The 22110-nt window shown below is 44.5% G+C and overlaps 1 protein-coding gene across 12 annotated transcripts in view; it reads left to right on the top strand.

Annotated features, from left to right (window-relative positions):
- The first annotated feature begins 200 nt into the window (after positions 1-200).
- LOC306781598 (unconventional myosin-IXAb-like) overlaps positions 201-22110 on the top strand; it is a 103134-nt gene continuing 81224 nt past the window's right edge. For all 12 annotated transcript variants that reach the window (XM_079274514.1, XM_079274524.1, XM_079274519.1 and 9 more), the window contains exon 1: positions 201-266. The gene's annotated coding sequence lies outside the window, so the exon portion shown is untranslated. The remainder of the gene's footprint in view (positions 267-22110) is intronic.

Here is a 22110-nt window from a genome sequence, read left to right on the forward strand (position 1 = left end):
TGGAGCACGACACACACACGCGCACATACACACACACAGAAATAAGCAAAACAGAAAACACTGGATCATATCTACAGCAGATTTGGAGATTTGTGCGGCGGGATACGTGGTGCGGACTGTTACGCACGACAGCGTTTCCCTGCGGTAAAAAACCACCCCAAGCTTTTCGGACAGGAGGCGCGCGGCTTGCTGCTCTTCCTCGTCGGAACAGAGGGTTCGTAGCGGGGAGATTTACGGAGCAGAGGACTGACGGCACAGTGGAGGAGGTAAGCCCCTCTTTTTATTTCTCCTCTCCCCCTTAAAGTCCTCTTCGTGTTTGCGTTCTGCTGTCAGTTCAAACGGAACCAGCGGAGCTCGTGGTGCGGAATGTCAGACCTCCGTTTTTACGGGTCGCTCGCTGTCTGTCAATCTGCCATCAGCTGCACGCAGCCTCCTGCTCCCCCATTCAAACGGGACATCAGACCACGTAGCGCGTGTGATTGGGAAAGAAATGGATCGGCATGGTCCGAATGCCCTCCAGCAGCAGCCCATGCACGCACCCAGGGCTCCAGCCCCCCCCCACTCCCTCTCTCCTCACCTCACCCCTCCATCACCGCCGCCGCCTCGGTTAAATGTCACACTGTTTTTCTCTTCTTACATAATGCGTTAATGTGCCGTTATAGATGTGGCCCCGGTGTGTGCTGGACGCCACATCTGGGCTGCGGTTTGGGTCTCCGCGTGAGTGTGACACGGTGCAGCAGTAGAAATAAACGTGACGCACTGGTATAAATGGATGATGATGCTGTTAAGAGCTCCATTCATCCAGAGCTGGTTGGGTTTATTGTCGCAGAGGAAGGTTGGGGCTCTGAATGGTGCTGTAAAAAAGGCTGCAGAGCTGTGTGTGTGTGTGTGTGTGTGTGTGTGTGTGTGTGTGTGTGTGTCACATTACTACGCGGTGTTGAGAGCTGTGACGGACGGTTGTGACATTCTTCGTCATGTGTGAGGCGTTTCGGCTGCTTACATCACAAGGCTGCTGCCTGATGGGGCATGGCCGAGGCGTTTTAAAATATATATATATATATATATATATATATATATATATATATATATCGGTATATATATATATATATATCGGTATATATATATATATATATCGGTATATATAATTTTTTTTTTTTTTTTTTCCCCCAACTGGACACCAGGCTGTTCAGCTGCTGTGCACTTATAGTATGTGTTGCTGCGGATGGAGGTTTATGTTGTTTAGTATGTTGTTGTGGGGTCACAACCCACAGGCATAACACGTCTTGTTGTCATATCACTAAAATGTGCAACTTGACATGTCATGGTTTTATTTATTAGGCAAGTATTCGTAACGTCAGTTGTTTTGCCAAAACATTCACTGGTTTCAAGTGTGACTATTTGCCTGTTTGCTTTGTCATGCTGTTATGATATTAAACTACATATATTTTGGTTTTGGACATCTGGAAGGGCAAAAAAAGCAATGGATTATCATAGAAACAGATAAGTCACATCTCTGATGATGAAGAGGTGGGTCATGTGAGTGTCAGAACATATAAAGTGAAGCCTTTACATGTCAGCTTTGAAGCAGAAAACCATTGTGTTCCAAATTGCTCCACAAAATGAAGTGTTTTGAAATCGTAAATGAGGAAATAAATCAGTCTGGGATTTAGGCGACGGAAATAAAGGCACCTCTAACGGCAGATAGAGCAAAGCAGTTCTGGTGGATTTACCTAATCACAGTTGAGCGACTGAGCAAAGCAGCAGCAGTCCGTTGACATGTTAAAACAGGCCTGCATGGCCTCGGCCACACCACACCAGACCAGCAGTGGCCCCAGAGGTCTCTGTCTACGAACCCAAAAAGCTCCTCCTTCTCCGGCTCAGCCGCAGCGCGAGGAGCCGTTGGCTGCATGTGTGGCAATGTTCACGAAAGGCCACGGGGGAAGGGGATGCAGTCGTTACAGGTGCAGTGCTTTTGAAAAATGCCATGTGAACTTTGCTGGCATTAACATTTAATTCGGGTTCTTATGTAATTGGCAAAGCTCTTGAGAGCAGGACTGAAAACATTGCAGCTCCAGCTGAAGCAGAGCGGCTCCAAATGCTTCATTTTCTAAACGTGTGACGGATGAAGGCGTCACGGCCGAAGGAGAGCATCCACATGTTCTACCCAGTCACAGTCAATATGAACACCACAGCAGCTGCTCACACACGAGGATGAGGGGGTTTTGAGTTGGAATGCCATTCGTTTGAATAATTCACATGGAACGACGGCCTCTTTTTCTGGAGCCGCTTGAGGACACATACCGACATTTTCTCTCGCGTTAACGATACTGTCCTCCTTCAACATCATAGGATGTCCATCTGAACCAGCTGAGGTCCGTTGGGTCCATACATACAGTACCTTTGATCCAGAAAGAGGAGAAACAAATCAAAAACAGAGCCGCTCCACCGAAATGTCACGGCAGAACTGACGTGTAACGGCCTGACATGGTGTAATTGTTGTTGTGATTGTGGAGTGAGAGAAGAAAAAGTCTCGCAGCTCTCATTAAAACAAACAAAAACAATCATGAGGCTGCAATGCATTCTGGACAATTGAGGCTGCTATCAGTGGAGTAATCGCCGCGTCTTCCTGTTCTTTGTATGCATGTTTGTCATACAGCTGTGCCAAGTTGTAACTTGAGCATTTGCTGTTTGCTTCTGATGGACACCAACATGTGATATTAGACACATCTTGCTATTTAGAGGGTATCTGTTGAGATTCCATATTTTTCTTGTTGTCAACAAATCTCATGGAAATAACAAAACCAGCAAGGGATTGGTCATAGAAACCGGTATTGCCTGGGTACCCAAAGCTGGATGTGTCCTCTGTGCCATAAAGCTCCATTGTTATCCAACAACTATTACAACACTCAAATTAGCCTTCCTTCACTCAGCCATTATTATTTTGACTTAATCCCACCGACATCATCCTGCTGCAGTAAATACTCACGCGCGTACCAAATGTGTATTAATCCACAGCTGAAAATAGTCCCCAACAAAAGCATTGTAGCATATAAATGAATATATATGTCACTCCTCTGTTTTCTTTAAAGAAACACATCTTCAAAAGCAATCCGTACGCCACAGACATGGTAAGAAAGTCAAGTGCAAAGATCAATGCCAGCCTTATGTCATGTTATCCCGGTTTGATAAGTTCACACTATGAATGAAGAAAAAACAAACAGAACAACAACATTTCCCCAGAATTGCTCCTCACAAACACACTTTATGATACACATGCACGCAGCTTGAAAATTGAAATAGAGAATGCTGATTTTTGCATCTGAAAAGGATCCTGCCGACACACTTCTGCTGTTTATGCCGCTGACCCGCTGACCTCTGTGACACTCATGTGACAGGAGGACTGAAAAGTGTTTAGTCACCGTGTTGACGCCTCGAGTCTTTTAAGTGTTTAAGTGACGTCCATCATATTGACCGCAGTCGGAATCGGACGACCTCACACAGACACTTCTCTATTCACAAACACATTCTCCTTGTTGGGCTTCACGTATTCTTTTGGAGAGGAACACTCAAAGAAACTATGTCCAAAAGAAGAAAGACAAGCCGGCTAGAAATCCTACCTCTCTCTTGTGCGGCTGCCCAACACTATTAGGATCACTTTCACTTTTTCCACAGTCTCCTTCAAAGGAGTTGCTGCAGTATAATATGTGTCACTGCCGCGGATTGTTAGCATGATAGCAGAAGTCCTTTTGATGCCAACATGGCTTGATTCTTAGCAGGGCGCTGCTGTTTGTTATTCCTCTGTGAATTTCTGCATCCATTATTGCTTCTCGCGTCTCTTCGTATTGTTCATTTAACCTCGTTCTGTGGCTGTCGCCGCTTTAACGCGGCACGAAAAGGTTTGTCGTCGTGCGAATGCCGCGGTGTTGTTGCTGAAGTTATGTTGCCGTGGACAGTCGGAGGGAGCAAGTCTTGATTGAGTTTAGTGCAACAGGCAGCAGCTGGTGAGGGCGTTGATCCCCCCCCCCCCCCCCCCCCCCGGGCATGTCCCGGGGCAAAGAGCGGCCAGCGGCATCGCCACGCTTCGTCCTGCTCGGCTGATCACAGATGGAGAGAGAGAGTTGGACAGGGATGATTATGAGAAAGAGTCTCGGCGTTAATACGTGTTGAGGGATTCCTTTTAAATCAACCAGCCAGCCGGCCCTCTCTGCAGAATATAGGACTATGCCTCTAGCCTTTTTGTATATCCACTACTAGCTTCTGTATGTGATGGGGGAGGCCACTGGCACCAGTAGCGTAACCATTGACACACTGGCAATCACTGCTAGAGAGGTTTTTGGAAATGTTGAAGTGGTCTCTCATTCGCTTCAGGCGGAAACCTCCGGGTCTGAAAAGTGAAGTCAAAGTGAAGGTGCCTTGAACTTGATTTATTTTCTATGGCCAGCAGGGGGCGACTCCTCTGGTTGCAAAAAGAATTCTGATTGTAGAAGTCTATGAGAAAATGACTCTGCTTCTCTCTTGATTTATTACCTCAGTAAACATTGTAAACATGAGTTTATGGTCTCAATGTTTTGTTTCAAGTCTTCTTCAACACAGCATGATGTTCATTTCGTAAATTATGGTCCATTTATTAAGATAAACCATAAAGCAGCGTATGCTTTAGGGCGGGGCTACCTTGTGATTGACAGGTCACTACCACGGCGCTGTCTGGTCAGGGAGTTGTCCGTGTTTTTGTCTTTTAACTTTAACCCTTTAACACCATATGTGCAGTTCATGGAGGTTCATTGAAATTATTTTGGTTGCCTTAAAATGTCTTGTCCAGCGTTCAGCGGTACTTAACGCCACCCTCTCGTGTCGCTTCTGCTTGCAAAACGAAGATGGCGACGGCCAAAATGGCGAACTCGAGGCTTCAAAACGGCAACCCACAAAACCTAGCGACTACGGACACTACGTCCGCTTCTTTTACGGTCTCTGATCCGCATGCCAAATGACCTCCTTCACAGCCATTGTTCGCTGAAGAGCAGCCCCTCTGATGAGCTAATACTCTTCGCCTTCTTCACACAATCATTTACGCTTCTTGCTGATGAACAAGATTTGTTCTAATTACTTAAAATAATTATTTTCTGTTTAAATTAGTGCTTTAGAATAATGTCTTTAAATCCCAGAGTACTGGGATCCTGTCAAAAGCCCCCAATTGCAGCCAATGTAATAGATTACATAGACTGGATAAAATGTTTGCTCATGGCCCTTATTTAAAGTATCACCATCCTAAAAACATAACCATCAGTTTTTTCTTCTTCACAAGGCATTATTTACAAAACGAACAATGTTTTTAGAAGAATAAGTGAACGTTTTGCTCTGATAGTTTTGATATGATGGTCTTTCTATTTAATCTCACTCTTCTTGTTGACTTCTGGGTGGTTTGGGTGCTCAGAGATCCCTCCACATGATCCACACGACCCCCAAGCATTAAGCCGGCAGTCATCTGCCGAGCTGAAGGGTCTTTGATCAGTTCTCTGAATCCCTAAAAGCCTCGAGGTCACAGTGTGACAGCTGACCCTGCACTCTGAGGTCTAAAGACAAGAAAAGGGAATTTTCCCTGCAGCAATGAATAAAACATCTCATTCATGATTTTGTTTACCAACTCAGGAAGCTGTTTTTAGTTCTTTTTCTTAATTCAGTGTCGGGCAGCTGAGCGCAGTCCGTAGCCAAACCATGACTGTTGCAGCTGGAACCCAAAGAAAACAATGGCAGGAGGCTCAGAGGATGTGATGCACCAACAGTACTGAAACATCTCAAATTGCTATTTATTCCGATTACTTCAGCTGCAATTTGCGTGTGGAAAGGATGATGGAAACCAGTCGTAGATGAGCCCAAAAGCTTGCTTGTGCCTTGAGCGGCCACGTGAAGTGCATGTTTTCAGCTGTGCTGCTGAGGCTGCATTGTTTGTCTCGCTGTGTTGCCAGCTGATTGATGGAGCTGCAGCTCAGATTGACAGATCTAGCTCAGCAAGCCACTTTTCCCCAAAAGCCAGCCAGAGTGTCTGCCTGTGAAAAAAAAATGCCCGTGAGGGTAAATCAGGAGATAAACTCTCGCCCCTCTGCAATTAGCACCGTGTCATTTTGGGGTTTTGAGGCAGCCGATAATGTCGCATCTCGCTCGCGTCTGTGGCTCAGGTCTGAAACATCTTTTGACAGCCTGGCCTGCAGACTCGGGAGGCTGCATTGTCCAGCGCTCGTGTCACTTCCCCCTGGAAGCTGTTGTCTTTTAATAAGCGCTCGTCTCATATTTGTGCCGTCTGTGCGGCGTCTGGTTTCCGTCACCGTGGACTCTGGCCGGGACTCGCAGCCAAATTCTCGGCCTGCTGAGGAGCGCTGGCAGCGGACGCACACGCGAGAGGAATTTGAATACGAGGAATACCAGGAACGTGTGTGTGTGTGTGTGTGTGTGTGTGTGTGTGTGTGTGTGTGTGTGTGTGTGTGTGTGTGTGTGTGTGTGTGTGTGTGTGTGTGTGTGTGTGTGTGTGTGTGTGTGTGTGTGTGTGTGTGTGTGTGTGTGTGTGTGTGTGTGTGTGTGTGTGTGTGTGTGTGTGTGTAGAGCCAGAACAAAGCAGTCTGCAACCGGAGGACTTGGGTGTGGCACTCATGTTTGATGAAGCACCAAATGAAGTGTGATGTCTCAATGCCAGTGCTTTTAAAACCTCTCTTCATTTCAGCAAACCTCAACACTTGTAGGAGGTCTGACCCAAACGTCTCATCAAGCGTCAAAAACCGTCAAGGCACCAAAGTGTTGAATTGCTTTGTCAAGTCTTGTTTACCTTTTCTTTCATCAGGTGTTTCCTGATTCAAGTCTTCATTTTGTCTGTTTTCTAGCAGAAACATCCATCCAGCTTCCCAGTTGTGAGGATTTCCTGCTTTTCTCTGTTTTATTTGATCGTAAACTGAACGTCTTTTTGGCTTTTTTGGATTGTTGGTTTGGCAAAATAAAGACGTTTGAAGACGTCACCTCGGGCTTTAATGGACATCGTTCACGTTCTTTGACGTTTTCTAGACCATGTGGTTAATTGGGAAAGTACTCTGCAGATTAATGGAACACAGTCGCCTTCATTTCACTTCTTGTTATGGCTGTAGAATAAACAAAACTATGTTCATGTACCTCAGAGTGCGTTCCTGCTTTGGTGCTCGGCTCTGAACCGGGACGCCACAGTACGAATATAGCAGGTGGGAGCCGGCGGTTCAGCGGCTCAAAGTCACATGATGTGCAGATCAGACGCCGCGGGTTCGGACGTCTTCTGCGCTGTCTTGTTGACGTTTGTGTCGCTAAGAGAGATTCTTCTTATATTTATGTTCAGACTCAGTAAAACCCAATAAAAAGCGGCATCTTTTCAGGTGTGATGAAGCGTTAGTTTTCCTCACATTTTGTGAGATCTTCAGCTGCGTCGTTGTTTTTCCTCTTATTCTTGATCTGTAACTGACGGCTGGCTTTGTCAACAACATATCAAAAGATGAATCTTACTGTAATATTGTAAGATGCAATATTAGAGGTGAAAATCTTTTAATTTGGCTTCAGGAATGTTTTGAAATGTTTGAATGATACTTAATTTTCCCCACTTGTGATAATATCAAACAATAGAGCTGAAGCAGTATAGTTGATGAGTCGATCAATATAAAAGAAGGAACTATTTTGTATATATTTACATTTTTTTACAGAACGTTACATTTTCTGCTCACAGAAAGGTGTTTGTAGTTGTGTTTTGTAATGTTTGCTTCATTGCTTGATATTTCAAGTGTTTATATAGGGAGGAACAAATTACATGAAAACCTTAAAGCGAGGCTGCGTGACTTTTATGAGAACAAATAACACACCGTTAATCCCCGACAAGTCAAAAGTTAAATCCATAAGCAAGTAAAATAGTCTCTCTTAAAGATGAAACCTCACAGTCATGAATTGAACACCTCTCTGACAAACATGTGACTACAAAGGTTAGGATTCATTGCCGGTGGGGCTGCAAATGATACTGTCAGATATATATATGTTTTAATACATTTTAATAAATATTTAATACATGTATAACATTTTGCAAAATGCCCATCAGAATTCCTCAGGAACCCAAGATGTCTGCAAATGTCTTGTTCTGTCTAGCCAACAGTCCAAAACCCTGAAAATATAAAATATACGATGATTTATAAAACTGAAAAGAATCCTCATTAAAGAACATTAAACACAGAGAATCCAGATATATTTGGCGTTATTTGCAGCGTTTTATCTGTAACGGTTCCTCTAGTTCACTGAGCAACCGCATGGATTCGCTCCTTTGGTTTAGGTGTGTGTGTGTGCGTGTGTGTGTGTGTGTGTGCGCGTGTGTGTGCTTGCATTCAACGCAATCTCGTTAGTGCATATATTGGGTTGTGAAAATGAGATGGCAGCCGCCATCGTGGCCTTTTAAGCTGATTTACCTCCCCACTATGATGCCCCCCCCCCCCACTTGACAACCACTAGACTTTTTTTTTTGAAAAACCCTCGTGTCATTACCGTACCACACGTGTCACTTCCTGTGTGCAGATGAGGTTTCGCACCTTTAGTCTTCTGAGAAAACAAAACGCCATAGAAGCAAAACGCCTTAAGCATCAGATATTTGTATCATATACTATTTGTTAATTTACTGTTGTTTTTGTTGTATTATTTGTATCTGTTTTTTTGTGTTTTGTTTTACACACATAAGAAAAATCACTTATTTAAATTTCAAATCTATTGGATCCTTGCGTCCCGTAAATCCCGTATTCATTACCCTTGTGTATACGACCCAGAGACCCATGCTGATTGCTGAAGGAAACGTGAATCTCCCACCTCTTCAGTTCATCTCCGCCTGGCTGATAGTTGATTAGGTGGTCGAGACAACAGAGGATTCAGGCGGAGCAGCTGCCGCCAGAGAGAAAACAATCAGAGACTCTCTCACTGGCATCTAAGTGGATTTGGTGGCTGGAAGGAGGGCTGGAGGGGGAGGGGAGACGACGTCTGTGCTACGTGTCTACATCGTCGTGTGTGTGTGTGTGTGTGTGTGTGTGATTCGATGTGCATTTTTGTTTTCATGATGTGAGTGTGTGTTGCCAGTTCTGCGCAGTGATTCGGTTTTTGCCAGCAATGTGTTGGACATGTGTCGGGTTTTGCGTGTGTGTGTGTGTGTGTGTGTGATGAAATTTGAATGATCCATGTGGAGAAAATTGGGTCGTTTCACCAACAAATGAACAAGATACAGATAAGAAATGGTGCATTTTAACAGGAAATTTCAATGTATGATGATAACAAATGTGTGTAGTTGACAACATTAAAATGACACTCAGTCACCAGTTTATTAGGTGCTACTTTAGCTAAAACAAATGCAATCCAGTACAACAATAAATCGAACCTCAATGGATATAATGTCAGTTTCTGTTAACACATGTTGAGAGGGGTTTCTATTGTGTAGCCCCACCATATTGATATAATAGTGCAGAGGTTGAAGGAGGTTTTCAAAAGATGGATGGCAGCGTAGGAAACACTGTCTTGAAGGCCCCACAGTTGAACCAATGACTTTCCTCATTTGAGGACTGTCGTAAAGCAGAAAGCATTAAAAACTGGACCCGATGTCGTTGTCTGTTGCTCGTACGCGTCTGTTGTTGATGTGAAGTTTCATCACGTCTTCATCACCGGTTGTTGCTGCAGCACTTTGTGAAGCACTCTGTGGCTGGATTCATCTTTTGTTGAAGTGTGTTGAAGGTGGTGAGAGTTTGTGGTCGTACTTTAAAGGAAGCGGAAAGAGCTCAAGTCTCTCTTTGTCACTCAACTGTCGTTTGATACGTGAGTAAATCCTCTCAGGTAAACGACAACAGACTACGCGCAAATATCTAAGTTTAAACAGTTATTTCTATCTTTTCTTCACTTGCTCTGTCTCTGACTCTTCGCTAAGTCCCGCCCCTCGAAAGCAGACTGGCCAATCGTAGCGTGGCATCGGCTCTGCTCCACAGTCTCTCATGTAATTGTTTCAGTCTTTGTTGATTTTCCTTAACACGCATATTATAGAGCCTTCTGTCTGCTCTCTGGAATAGCTTTTTCCAAAAATGTAATATTTCTTCAGTGAGTGCAGTTCGTGACAGTGTGGGCTCCATGTAGCTCTGACAGCTTGACGGAGTAACGCCGAGGGGCGGGGCTTAACGAAGGAGTCAATTCAATTAAAAACAGTAATGTGATGGCGGAGTGGGAGAGGAGTTCACACATTTGCATTTTAATCTGTTTTCTCTTGCATTCGATCACCTTTGCTGACAGTAGACTTCCTCTTTCTTTAATGCTGCTTGTTCCACATGAGCAAAGCGTGTCAGTTTCCTGAGAGGGCCGTCATGGCGGAGCAGGCTTCCTCTCCACTACCCCATCGCGTCAGTGTTTGATTTATTGATGAGCATGGTATCGCCTTTTCTGCTGCCGGAGCGGATTCACATTCGCGTGTCTTCTGTAGTATTAATTTCTGCGTGATCATGCGTGTGAAAATTCACTGCGAGTGTGTATTTCTATGTGTATGATTTCATGTTAATGGCTGAGAAGATGGTTGTGGTGATTGTGTGAGACTTCCTTCGGTCTCACCCTGTTTTAAGCGTGCCCTGAGGCTTGTCCTTGTGGGAGATGATGTGTTTTTGGGTCATTCTTGGGACTAAATGGAGTGCACCTAATCCACGTCATTGATATCCCCACAGACACACACACACACACGCATGCTGACATACACACTCGCACAAAGCAAGCGTCTTCCCTCAGGGCCCTCTGAGCAGGAAGCAGACTGGTGGCCAACTGTGCAGACGGACCCTCGGTAAAGCTCTGCTCTTTAAAACGGCATCATGAATGTGACGCGTCTAAATGTTGATCAGAAATAGCTGTTGGCCATGAAGCCTCATTATCGTATTAAAAATCTTATTTGAGCATCTCTGACATCATCCAGCGGGATTTGGCAAGCGCAGCTGAAGAATTTGACACTACTTCCTTTCTTTTTTATTTTTTTATTTGTCCCTTTCCCTTCACTGCCTCTTCTCTTTGGACACTTTTTCTTTTTTTCCCCGCCTAGCTGACAGAAAACAGACATGCAGGTCTGCAGGCGACATGCAGGTCTTAAAAACATCCTTCGAGTTATTTGGAGGGTCAACTTCAGTCTGGAATCTGAGAGCGTGAGTTTTCTGTGATATAATCCCTGAGCATTCAGTTCCTCTGTGTGATGGTCGGATCTAAACCGTACAGGATTGGGTTTGGAGGGCAGAGAGGGTGACTGAGGAAGGGATACTCATTGGGCCAGGCATCTATAGTTTCAGGAGAAGCAAAGTGAGATGCAAAATTATAATAAAAAAACCTAGAAGGGTATGAATATGAAAAAGCCTTGATGCCAGATTTCAGAAGGTGACAGTTTTTGATATTCAATGTTACGTCATTTCATTTGGTTCCAAAAAGGTTTTGTCACACACTACTATCCCATAATCTTCAGAGGACATAATCTGAGGATATTGTGCATTTAAATGCCTCAAACTCATTGAATGCACAAGTGTTGTAATTGTCATGCAATTCTTCACATGAATCTTATCTGAGGTGTAAGTGAGTAACTGTAACCAGCGCTGCTGATCTCGTTGAGGTAAGACCTTGATTTATGACCCTATCTGGAGTTGTCTTTGCCAAGGAGCCTTTTGCGTCCCCCTCTTAGCCTCCAGGGTGAGAACTCAATACCGTCTCTGCAGCCATTTCATCCATTTTTCAATGATGAGGCGCAGCGGAGCGTTCAGTGCCAGAGGTCTTCGCTCAACAACCTAATCGGTTGACCACGAAGAGAAGATGAGAATCTCTATCGGCTCCACACTGGGCTGCGACCTCTATTCCTGCTGTTGCCTTACAACTGTAGTTGTTCAGGACATATTGGTTATAGAATTAACTCCCAAGTATCAGGGACGGGTCAATTTCACCTTCTCCCTTTTTTTCTTTTGTCGCGTTTTGTTCCAGAGAGAGTTGTTTACTTGTCAAACAGCTTTTCTGTTCATGAAAGTAAATTGTGACATTTTGGTTGCCTAAAAATGTCTTGTTCAGCATCTTGCGTCACTTTTGGTTGCAAAATTCAAGGCCAAGGCCAAATTGCCAAACTCAAGGCTTCAAAACCAAAGTCCACAGACCAACTGGTGACCTCACGGTGACTACGTCCACTTCCTATTGACCGTGCACTGTTGTGTTGGAGAGTGAGGCCCAGATTTTGTCGATGGTAGTTATGGATAGTCGAGCCGAGCTCTGAGAAACAACATTCACTCAATCCATGTTAGCATGATGCGTGTGTTTTTCCACTGCACAACAAGGTCAAATAAGTGGTTTACCTGGATGATGCAGTCATTTCCATCTAACATCTCACTGCTTGTACAATTACTCCCTCCGATATTTAAAACGGATCCGTTGACCAAATGTGTTCATATGTTGTTGTGTATTCCTGTTTTATTGGAGAATAGCGCCAACTAAGCACCTTACAGCTCCTGTTGTTGCTCGCCAGTGTTTTTGGTGGCTATTCTGATCCTGAAACCTTTTTGTAAACTCTGGTCTTTCAGTGTGCCGATTATATCCTGTACTGTGCATTTCATGGCCTTGTTGTCTTTGACATCTTAAATAAAGCCTCCGTTTGTGTTTCTCCTCAAAGTCGGTCTCATTTGGAGGCGGCCCGTGAGCCGTAATGAAGGGTTGAACCAGTCTCCCAGCCTGCAGAGCACCGTCATCACCTGGCATTGCACTGCAGCCTCAGTGCTCAGATCTGCACTTGACAGTTGTCTCTTCTGCTTGTTTCTCCCCCCCCCCCCCCATCTGTCTGACCTGCTCAGAGCACTGCAGTGGCAGAGACAACAATGCAGCTTGTCAGGGAGGCTTGTGGGTAATTTAGGCCGTCCTGCAGGTTCAGACTCTCAGGTTTCTCACGATTAAAATGTCCAGTGCTCAGGCAGATCAGAAACCGTGAATTATCAGAAGAGGGCCTGCTCATTTTTTTGCTGGTCTGCATATTCAAAGTGATCGTCACAGGAAATGATTCATGGGGTTTATGGGGAGAGGGCAAACACAATGCAGAGATCTCTGTGGCTGAAAAAGTCTGAGGTGGAAGTGAAAGCAACCACAGTGCCGCGTTTTCCCCTTCGCCTCTAATCGTGTCATGTTTCACCGGAACGAAAAGAGGACCTTGAAGCATCTTCCTCTTTCCCTAATTAGAGACTCATTTCCTTTTGGATTTCAGGGTAAGAGGGAGGTGCGCTGATTCAGCCGAATGAAAACTGAGAAGTAAGAGACTTCTACTGTCGAGAAAGAGAGAGAGAGCGCGGTAGAACAAGGGAGCAAGTGAATGTACGGCAGAAAAGCCCTCACATTGTTATTGTGTCTCCAGACTGGTTGAATTTGCTGAAACACAAGGTGTGGCCCACACAATAGGGGGGGGGGGGGGGGGTTGAGACAAACAATGCAGGCTTTTCCTCCAGAAAACAAATCAAAATGTCAAACGGCATTGCTTGGAAACGGTGGTACCATTTAACCGCCTACAGATCGCAGTTTCCCCGAGTGAAACGCCTCATTTCCTTCACAACGTCACCTTGTGTGGCTGAGAGGTCTTCCACCTCAGAGTGAAGTGTTTAGAAGCCTTTCAACAGAGTTTCTCAGAGCTCAAACATTGTATTTTTGTTCAGTGATCTCAGATTTTTGGATGAAGCTTATAGTCCTTCAGTGAATGCATTGGACATCCAAGAGTATTTGGACTATATGTGAACTTTTAAGTAAGATGTGCTGTTCTCTTTTAGGGAAACATTAATTCCAGCCCTCATCAAATGAGATTTGTTTGATCATTGTCCAATCTTGCTGTGCAACACATTTTATACCCAACTTGTTTCGTAAAAATGCTCTTTAAATGACTGAAACTGTATTTGGTGTTACACTGAAATGGACCTTAAAGACCTTCGTCTTTGCTCTTCCTCCGTCCGTCCTTGCTGACCACGGAGAACATAACGGCTCCTCTTCCCGTCACTTGAGTGACGCCACTCCTTAACAACCATGTTGCCAAGGTTGGTCTCTCGTGACTCACTGTGACCGGAGTCATTCCCCGGAGCCTCTTGTCTTCTTCATCTGTTGTTTGCTTCCCTTATAGAATACTGCAGGCTGCTCTTGAATGCATCGTTTTTGGCTCAAGGAGATGTGTGTCGCACCTCCCCAGAGCCTCAAACACGTAATTAATGTTCGGGAAGGATTGTAACCGTTAGTTGTTGGTCTGCAAAAGGGCATGAACTCCGGCCTCCTGTATGAAGCTTGTATGCAAGGACTGCACTGGCTTTTATGTATTTTTACACACACAAACACTCGCAACCAAACAAATGCACGCATTAGGCTGCTGACCTGCTTTGTCCGTCCACAATCAAGGCGTGGCAGCCTGTTGACGTGAACCTAAAGTGACAGGCCTGCAGAGAGAAGCTGGTCAACTGTTTCGGAGTAAACAATCGCTTCAAGTGTCACGCTGCTTTGTGCATGACTTTGTGCCTGAAAAGGCTGCAAAACTGCATTCAGCAAACGTCACGAAAGCCTAGTTTTGCATCTGCATCAATGAGGGTAATCTCCTGTTTGCCTTAGATACACGTGCACGCATCCTGCCGGTCATGACGTGTTTGGTTCTTGCTGGTCCAGCGCTGTGAGGGCCATTATTAGGGCCAGACTTGCTTTGCTTAGATGTTTTCCAAAAACGCCACGGCCCCGCCAGTCATTACAGAGCGGAAATTCTGCATGAGCAACTGTCGGTCCGCAAGCATTACTCAGCCTGAGCCCCTTTGGGTGTGATTGGAAAGAAAAAAGCAACAGGTTTAATTCAGTGTCAAAAGAGGATCGCATCCTTTTGTGGGCGTTTAATTGGTCCTGACATTTTACATCTCAGACCTTTTTTATGTACAGTCATCATAACAAGGGCAGCTCAGAGTGAGTAATGCAGTAAGCTTTGTTTTACTGTACGTTCTGAATTATTTCCCATCTTTATATTTACTCTCAATTTGATGAAAATGTAAAACATTGATGTTCATTAATTTGGCCTAACCTGCTCCATCCTCTTGACATTTAGAGCTCTGCTGTTTGAAATTAAAATCTGAGTTTATCTCTGCATTGATTATTTGAAAATGAAAAATGTGGACGTCCAATGCACGAAACAGAGAGGCAGATATTGATCTTTGCCCTGCAGGCACAAATCCCAGCATAGAGCTGCGGGGCCGACGGGAAACCGAGGTGGGAACCGAAGGATCAATGAGGATGATGGAGCCATTAGTGACACCGTGACCCTGTCGATGTTTGATTGGTTTTGGTTGCATTGTTTGGAAAGTAGGACTGTTGGCGTTGGGTAACTGTGCGGCGGTTACAGGGAGAGCTGATGGTACCTCTGTGGTTGTTCTGTTGACATTTCAGACCTAGGTTCCCTCACCCGTGTTGATACGGGCCTGTGCTTCTTTAAGTGTGTCCGTTGATCCTGCCCGCCTTCTCAAATTCTACTCTTTCATTTTCCACAGCTCTGTGGTGTCCAGTAGTTATTCAGCAATAGCCCCTCTGGATAAAGTTCAGCTGACCGCGTCTTTAGAGCCAAATCTGCGGGCAGATCATCTCTTATTCTGGAGCTCAAGTCCCGGGCAAAGCTGCTTTAAAGCAAACACACTCAGGGGTGTTTCCGTTGGCCTCGCTCAGGTTGTGGGAGAGAAATGTAGGCCACACTTGTCCTCGGCTCAGACTCGCATGCACTTTTATTCTGCACAGTAAGAGCAAGAGAAGGGCTCGAGTCTTTGGTGTAATTTACATATTATTGTTGCCAATTCCGTCCAATGATTTTGGGAATGATTTACAATATAATAAGTGTCTGATTAAGTTAGGCGTTCCAAATGTTCCTCCAATGATTAATTTGGACTTGCAGTTGTGACAAATTGCACGGTTGATGTCTTCTTCACTCACGCTGAAGAACTTCCACATCAAAGACATGTTCGACATCTCTAAACTTGGTAAAAGTTTCACATTTTGCTTAAAATGTTGAAACTAAATCTGTTGTATCAATTAAAATATTTATTGTCGCACAAAATTTGGCAAAAGTAGGGATGTTGACCATGTTTTTGTCCAAAATGTTCAAGGTTATTATTTTACATTTCCACACTTGTGGTTGCAGTCCGACAACAACTCTTGGTTGCATTGCCATGAAAGTTCATATCTCTGGTTTATGACTAGATTCCTGTCAAACTAATGACATTCTCATCAGCCTCAGCTGTGCTTTGTGTTCATTGCTAATTAGCACGTTAGCATGCTAAGCAAAGATAGTGGTGAACATTCTACGTGCTGTACATTGCATGTTAGCATGCTGCCATTGGCATTGAGCTCAAAGCTCACAGAGCTGCTAGCATGGCTGTAGTCCTGTTAGAAACTGTCAGACAAGTCTTTGAATAAATATCTCCGAGAGGAAACAAATTCAGAATGAACATTTGTTGTCTGTGCAGTAACTGCTCGTGTGTGTGATCTCTCAATCCTTTGAAAATTACATCATTGTTTTTATACATAATTTGTTAATGCTCTAACCAACCAGCTTGTTTAAACACTCGAACACATCATGCATCAACCATGTTTGTCCTGAAACCGACATGTTAACGCTTGAGTAGTCACGTTCGGTAACATAATGCACATAGAAGCAAACCACCCAGACCGTCTCTCAGGCTCACTTCCTGTTGGTCATGTTCAGGCAGAAGGTCGACATGCAGACGAGGTCGGCATTTTCTCCCTGCACACAGACTCGGATCGATAACCACTCGCTGTTCATCACTTATAGAGTCATCTGTGTCCCCCGGGGGTTGGTTAGCCGCATCCTGAGGAAGAATAGAAGGCAAAGAGCCAGATAGAAGTCACTCTTTTGTGTGCAGTGCAGTGCAGTTTACTCACATTTATGAGATGATGTAAAAATGTACGATACAAAAATTAAATTAAAAGATTAAATTCACATGAATTTTAAAGGGGACATATAATGCTCATATTCATGTTGATACTTGTATTTTGGGTTTCTACTCGAAAATGTTTAAATTCTTTAACATTTAAAAACACATTCTTCTCATACTGTCTGTCTGAAATGCTCCGTTTTAGCGGCTGTCTCTTAAAAAAAAAAAAAAGACCCGTCTGCTCTGATTGGCTTGTGAGACAGAATATGCTGCATCTTTGCAAAGACAGTTCTCAATATATTCTAATGAGCCTGCATGTGACATAGGAAGGGGAGCCAAATCTGAGTGGCTTGTTGAATCACATGATTCCTGATCCAAGCAGACCACAAACACTGACTGACTGCTCGTTATGTCGCGTAAAAAGAAGGATTTAAAATGGAAAGGAAGACGGAAAACAGAGATTTGGGAAAAACCCACGAAACAAAACCCCTCCCCATTCTGATCCTCGACTGAAGACAGCGCCACGATGATGCAACATACTGCACAGAAAACACAACAATATCACAGAGGAAGATACAAGATGCACATGCTAAGTGATTACAATCAGCTCAGATGATGTCTGAATGTAGTGAGGGGTCTTGTAGAGGGGGGGGGGGGGCTTTAATCAATACAGCCCCCCACTGTTGCAGCCTTTTTCTGACGTGTGTGTGTGTGTGCGTGCGTGTGCGTGCCAGGAGTAGAGTGGAGCAGGTCGAGGTGATGTCATCTCCCATTGGGGAGTGTAATAGTGCAGAGGATGGGGAAGTGGCTCTGCATTATGCCTCTAACACACACACACACACACACACACACACACACACACACACACACACACACACACACACACACACACACACAGTATTGACCTTCTGAGGGGACCAGTGTAGGGTGTGTACCCACATGACGGCATGTAAAGACATAAATAAGCCATTTAAGTAATACCTCACGGCCCTTTTGGCCGCGCTGCACATACCGAGGCGGTTGCAATAGAACCTTGTTTGTGATGTAACGTACAGCTAGCAAATTCGGTTTTGATCACAGGCTAGCGTTACATTGATTTCATTATTTGCCTTTTCATCCATATTATTTGAACCACTGAGAAACTGTCCAGCGTCAGTACTTTGACAGCGGCATGTACCCGGCGTGCCGTTGATTGTGAGGTAGAGGTGTGTTGCTTTGCGTGGAGAGGGTGATGCTCTACTTTACCCAAGTTTCGGTTGCCAAGACGCGCAGCTTACTCTGTTACTTTTTATGTCACGGTGATCCGCTCATGACCGTTTCGCTAAGGAACCATTATAACGCATTCAGACATGGAGCGATGCTGAAAGTGCAAAAGAATTGGACATCGTAGCGGTGGTTTATGGTTATTATATAACGAATATGAACCAATCAGATTGGTGATTTGAGCCACACGTTTCAACTGTAGTTAAACCTGAACCTCATCACTGTCTCTCACACACACACACACACACACACACACACACACACACACGCACACACACTTCACTGAATGACTCTACACTCTGTCTCAGTGTGCACGAGTTTCAGGCAGATGTTTGTGTGTGTGTGTGTGTGTGTGGGCTCAGTTCCTGTGAGCTCTGCTGGCCTGCTGGAATTCAGGAATTCACACACACACACACACACGGCATTTATTATTTTTTGTTTTTTTTACTTTAACTTTCCAGGGAAAGTTGCCTGAACACATTCTCTGTTTCCCAGTAACGCTCTGTGTCACATTCACACTTACAGTAGTGAATGCTGCAGTGGGAGCTCAGTCTGAAGGGCTCAGTGTGCCTCGAACGAAGCAGGTCGTCCGGCCACGTCTGAAGGTTTCGGAGGGAAATAAAGCCTTCATAGAGCCATAGCGACGGGCTGGACGGAGATAACGGCTCACACGTACGGACAATCCCTCTTCAAAGACGATGATGACGATGCACTCCGTTGTACACTTGAGAGGTATCGGATGTATTTCTTTTGAAGAAGCAAAAAATGTATCCTGCATGCTTTCTGGTCTGCACACACCCGGCCAATCGCTGCATCAAGTTGGATTGTCAGTTTCAGAAAGTTACAAGTTTCTGAAACGTACAAGACATCAAAAAGGTTTTAGAGGGGCGTGTTTGACGAGCCGACAAGCGCTTCGTTTAAAGAACACTGAGGCTCTTTGGCAGCTCTGCTGGAACAGTTTTGGGGGATTTTGTATGTTGCTAAAGGGCACATCAACTGTAGATACTGAAGGTTACAGATTTACAGATTTGTGTGGAAAAACGCTTTTCAGGAAAAATCAAGCAACTGATTTGAGCTTGATGAGAATGAATGTTTGGTGTTAAAAAGAGTGATGAGAAGAAGTCGGAGAACTTTCTACACCTACTGTACAGATACGGCTACTTTTATTGTTGCTTTTTGATTAGAAGATTCAGGAATATGTCAGTTTTTGATTGTAAATAAAGCAAAAAACACACATTTCGTACACAAAAACAAAACCAATGAGACACAATTCCAGGTGACTTCTCGTCCTCCAGCTGCATGCAAATCACACACACACACACCTTTCTTAGTTTTGAACTCTGGGACCGTTGGTGAGATGTGTGAACACAAGGTGTGGCGTTCGTCTGAGCCGGCGCTTTGGGTGTGTGTGTGTGTGTGTGTGTGTGTGTGTGTGTTTGGAGTAAGCTTCGGGACCTACTGTAGATCATCAGCCGCCACTAATGAGGCGTAAACCCACAGGGAGTTTTAAATTTGCCTGAAATCTTTTAATGATCTTCTCTGATGAGTGATCAGGGGCGGGAGGTGTGTGTGTGTGTGTGTGGAATAACTGTATCTGAGTCGCAGTTCAAATGAACCTAATAGTAACTGCTCTACTAACGAAAGCATCTTTAGTGTAATGAGTACAGAAAAAAAAGCCTCCATTTTTTGGGGGACCAGGAAGAAAACACACCTTCCGTGTTGAGAGATTAAAAGTGAGGTGAACTTGTGTGTGTGAGCGCTGTGGAGGAATGCTGAGGTTTGGTGTTTATTGCTATTATACTGGTGAGAAGCGACTGTGGGAGAGGAGGGGGTGTTACTGTTTGCCAGCCAGACTCTTGAAGACCAGCAGGACGAGTTGAGCTTCTCATCTGTGTTTAATGTCTTGCGTGCCTGTCCCTGGCAGCGTTCTCCTTCATAAGATCCGAAAGATTCCCCGTCTCCTCTAATGCAGTCGTAACAGAGGCCGAGTAATTTACTGCATGTTTGCAGTTTTTTTATTTTCTTTCTGTGCCAAAGAACGATCCGGAGATGTAGGAGTTTTAAAATAAGATGAGAAACGCACCTCTTCATCTCAGCGGGTTGAGAGACAAAAGTGTCTGTCAGTGGACATGGAGAGATGTTCACGACTCAAAAAATGCAAGTCTGAAGTCTTAAAGCCCCTTTTATTCCCAAAGATTTACAGGAACTACGAAGTCACATGAACGAGAGTAAGAGAACACAAGTTGTAAGTTGTCTGGCCCGACGGTTCCTCGAACAAATGAAGAAAACACATGAACCCCCTTCATAGTGTTCTAATGCAGGCTTCATGGAAGAGACGGCAATACTGCTTTCTGGGACGTTGGACAATGAATTCATTACTGTTCAGAGCCTCTGAAGCAGAGGTCTTCAACAGGGGGTCCGCGGAGGTACTGCAGTGGGTCCGCGACATTTTTGGTTGATAAGACAATAAAAAAATTAAAAAAAGATAATATATAAATATATTTTTTCTCTAAACATGAATCTGTCCATTATTTGAATATCTTCATGCATGGCAGTGGCACTAATAGGCCATCACTAATTTTTCGTTTCCACATTTATGTTTAAAATGAAAACATCAATTTGAATAGCTTGTATGCATGATTATCATGCAATTAACAGACAATGTTGATGTTGACATTGGTATCAGCTGACAAGGTGTGTTTATATATGGCAGCGGCACGGCCTCCCTACTCACTGTACCTGTTTAAAATGAAAACATGAATATATGAACCTGTGTGTATTTGAATAGCTTAGTATCGAATCCACAATAAAGAGGTATACACGGTACTAGGCCCATTTAATATAAAACACAATATATATAGTCGGGGGTCCCTGCGCCATCTCTTCAGAGCTGTTTGGTTCATTTGTTGTGTTCTTGTTTTGTACAAGCACCAGAAATGCTCACAGGGACCCCCAGCAGACAGCATGAAAGGGCCGTGAACACTGACTGTAGTTACGTTTCTGCACAACAGACTTGACACTGCGACCCGTTCTCCGTTTGAACAGCTCGTTAGTGTCTCAACTAGCGACTGAATCAGTCGCGGGGGACGTTGTTTTGGATCTTGTGTACTTTTTCTCTCTCTGTTGTCTCTGCGCCGTCTTTCATCTATCACAGTTCACCTCTTTGTTTCTTACAGACGCCCAGCTGGTTATTTCCTCTCTCTCTCTCTCTCTCTCTCTCTCTCTCTCTCTCTCTCTCTCTCTCTCTCTCTCTCTCTCTCTCTGTCTCTCTGTCTCTGTCTCTCTGTCTCTGTCTGGTGGTGGCGGGCTGCTGCAGACTGCTGTAGGTGGTCAGGATCCCTCCAGACAGCAGGAGGGAGAGGAGGGTCCGTCTGGGGCACTCAAAGGACGACTGGCTGGCTCATCCTCTCCCTTCTCTCTCTCTCTCTCTCTCTTCTCCTCTATCTGTCTAGTGCATGCACTTAGCTGAGGCAGCCATTAAAGTAAATTAAGTCATCCGGCAAGAGATATTTAAAAAATGTGAGCAGGACTCAGAGCGTAAGAGGACAATGGTACATGTTTTAATCTAAATAATAACCTCACTTTAGTGAAGACGTTGATTCTTAATGCCTTGTGCTTCCCAAAAAAACTCCGGCTGTGCAAACGGAACTTGAATGGAGAATCCATTTAAAGGGGAACACAGGTAGAAATGTAAAAAAAAACAAAACAAGTGATGCGTTTTTGTTTGTGTTGAAAGTGAATCTCCAGAACACAGTCGGAGAGAAAAATAAGCGCAACAGAAACAGCGTGAGGGAGATGAAGCTCAGATAGAAAGCCTGAAAGAAATAAAATAGGAAGAGATGATGAAGAGCAGGGATCAGTGAAGCGTTCACAGCGGCGGTCTTTGTTTCACCTGCGTTTG

Source organism: Melanostigma gelatinosum (assembly GCF_949748355.1).
Source record: "Melanostigma gelatinosum genome assembly, chromosome: 1".
NCBI lineage: Eukaryota > Metazoa > Chordata > Actinopteri > Perciformes > Zoarcidae > Melanostigma > Melanostigma gelatinosum.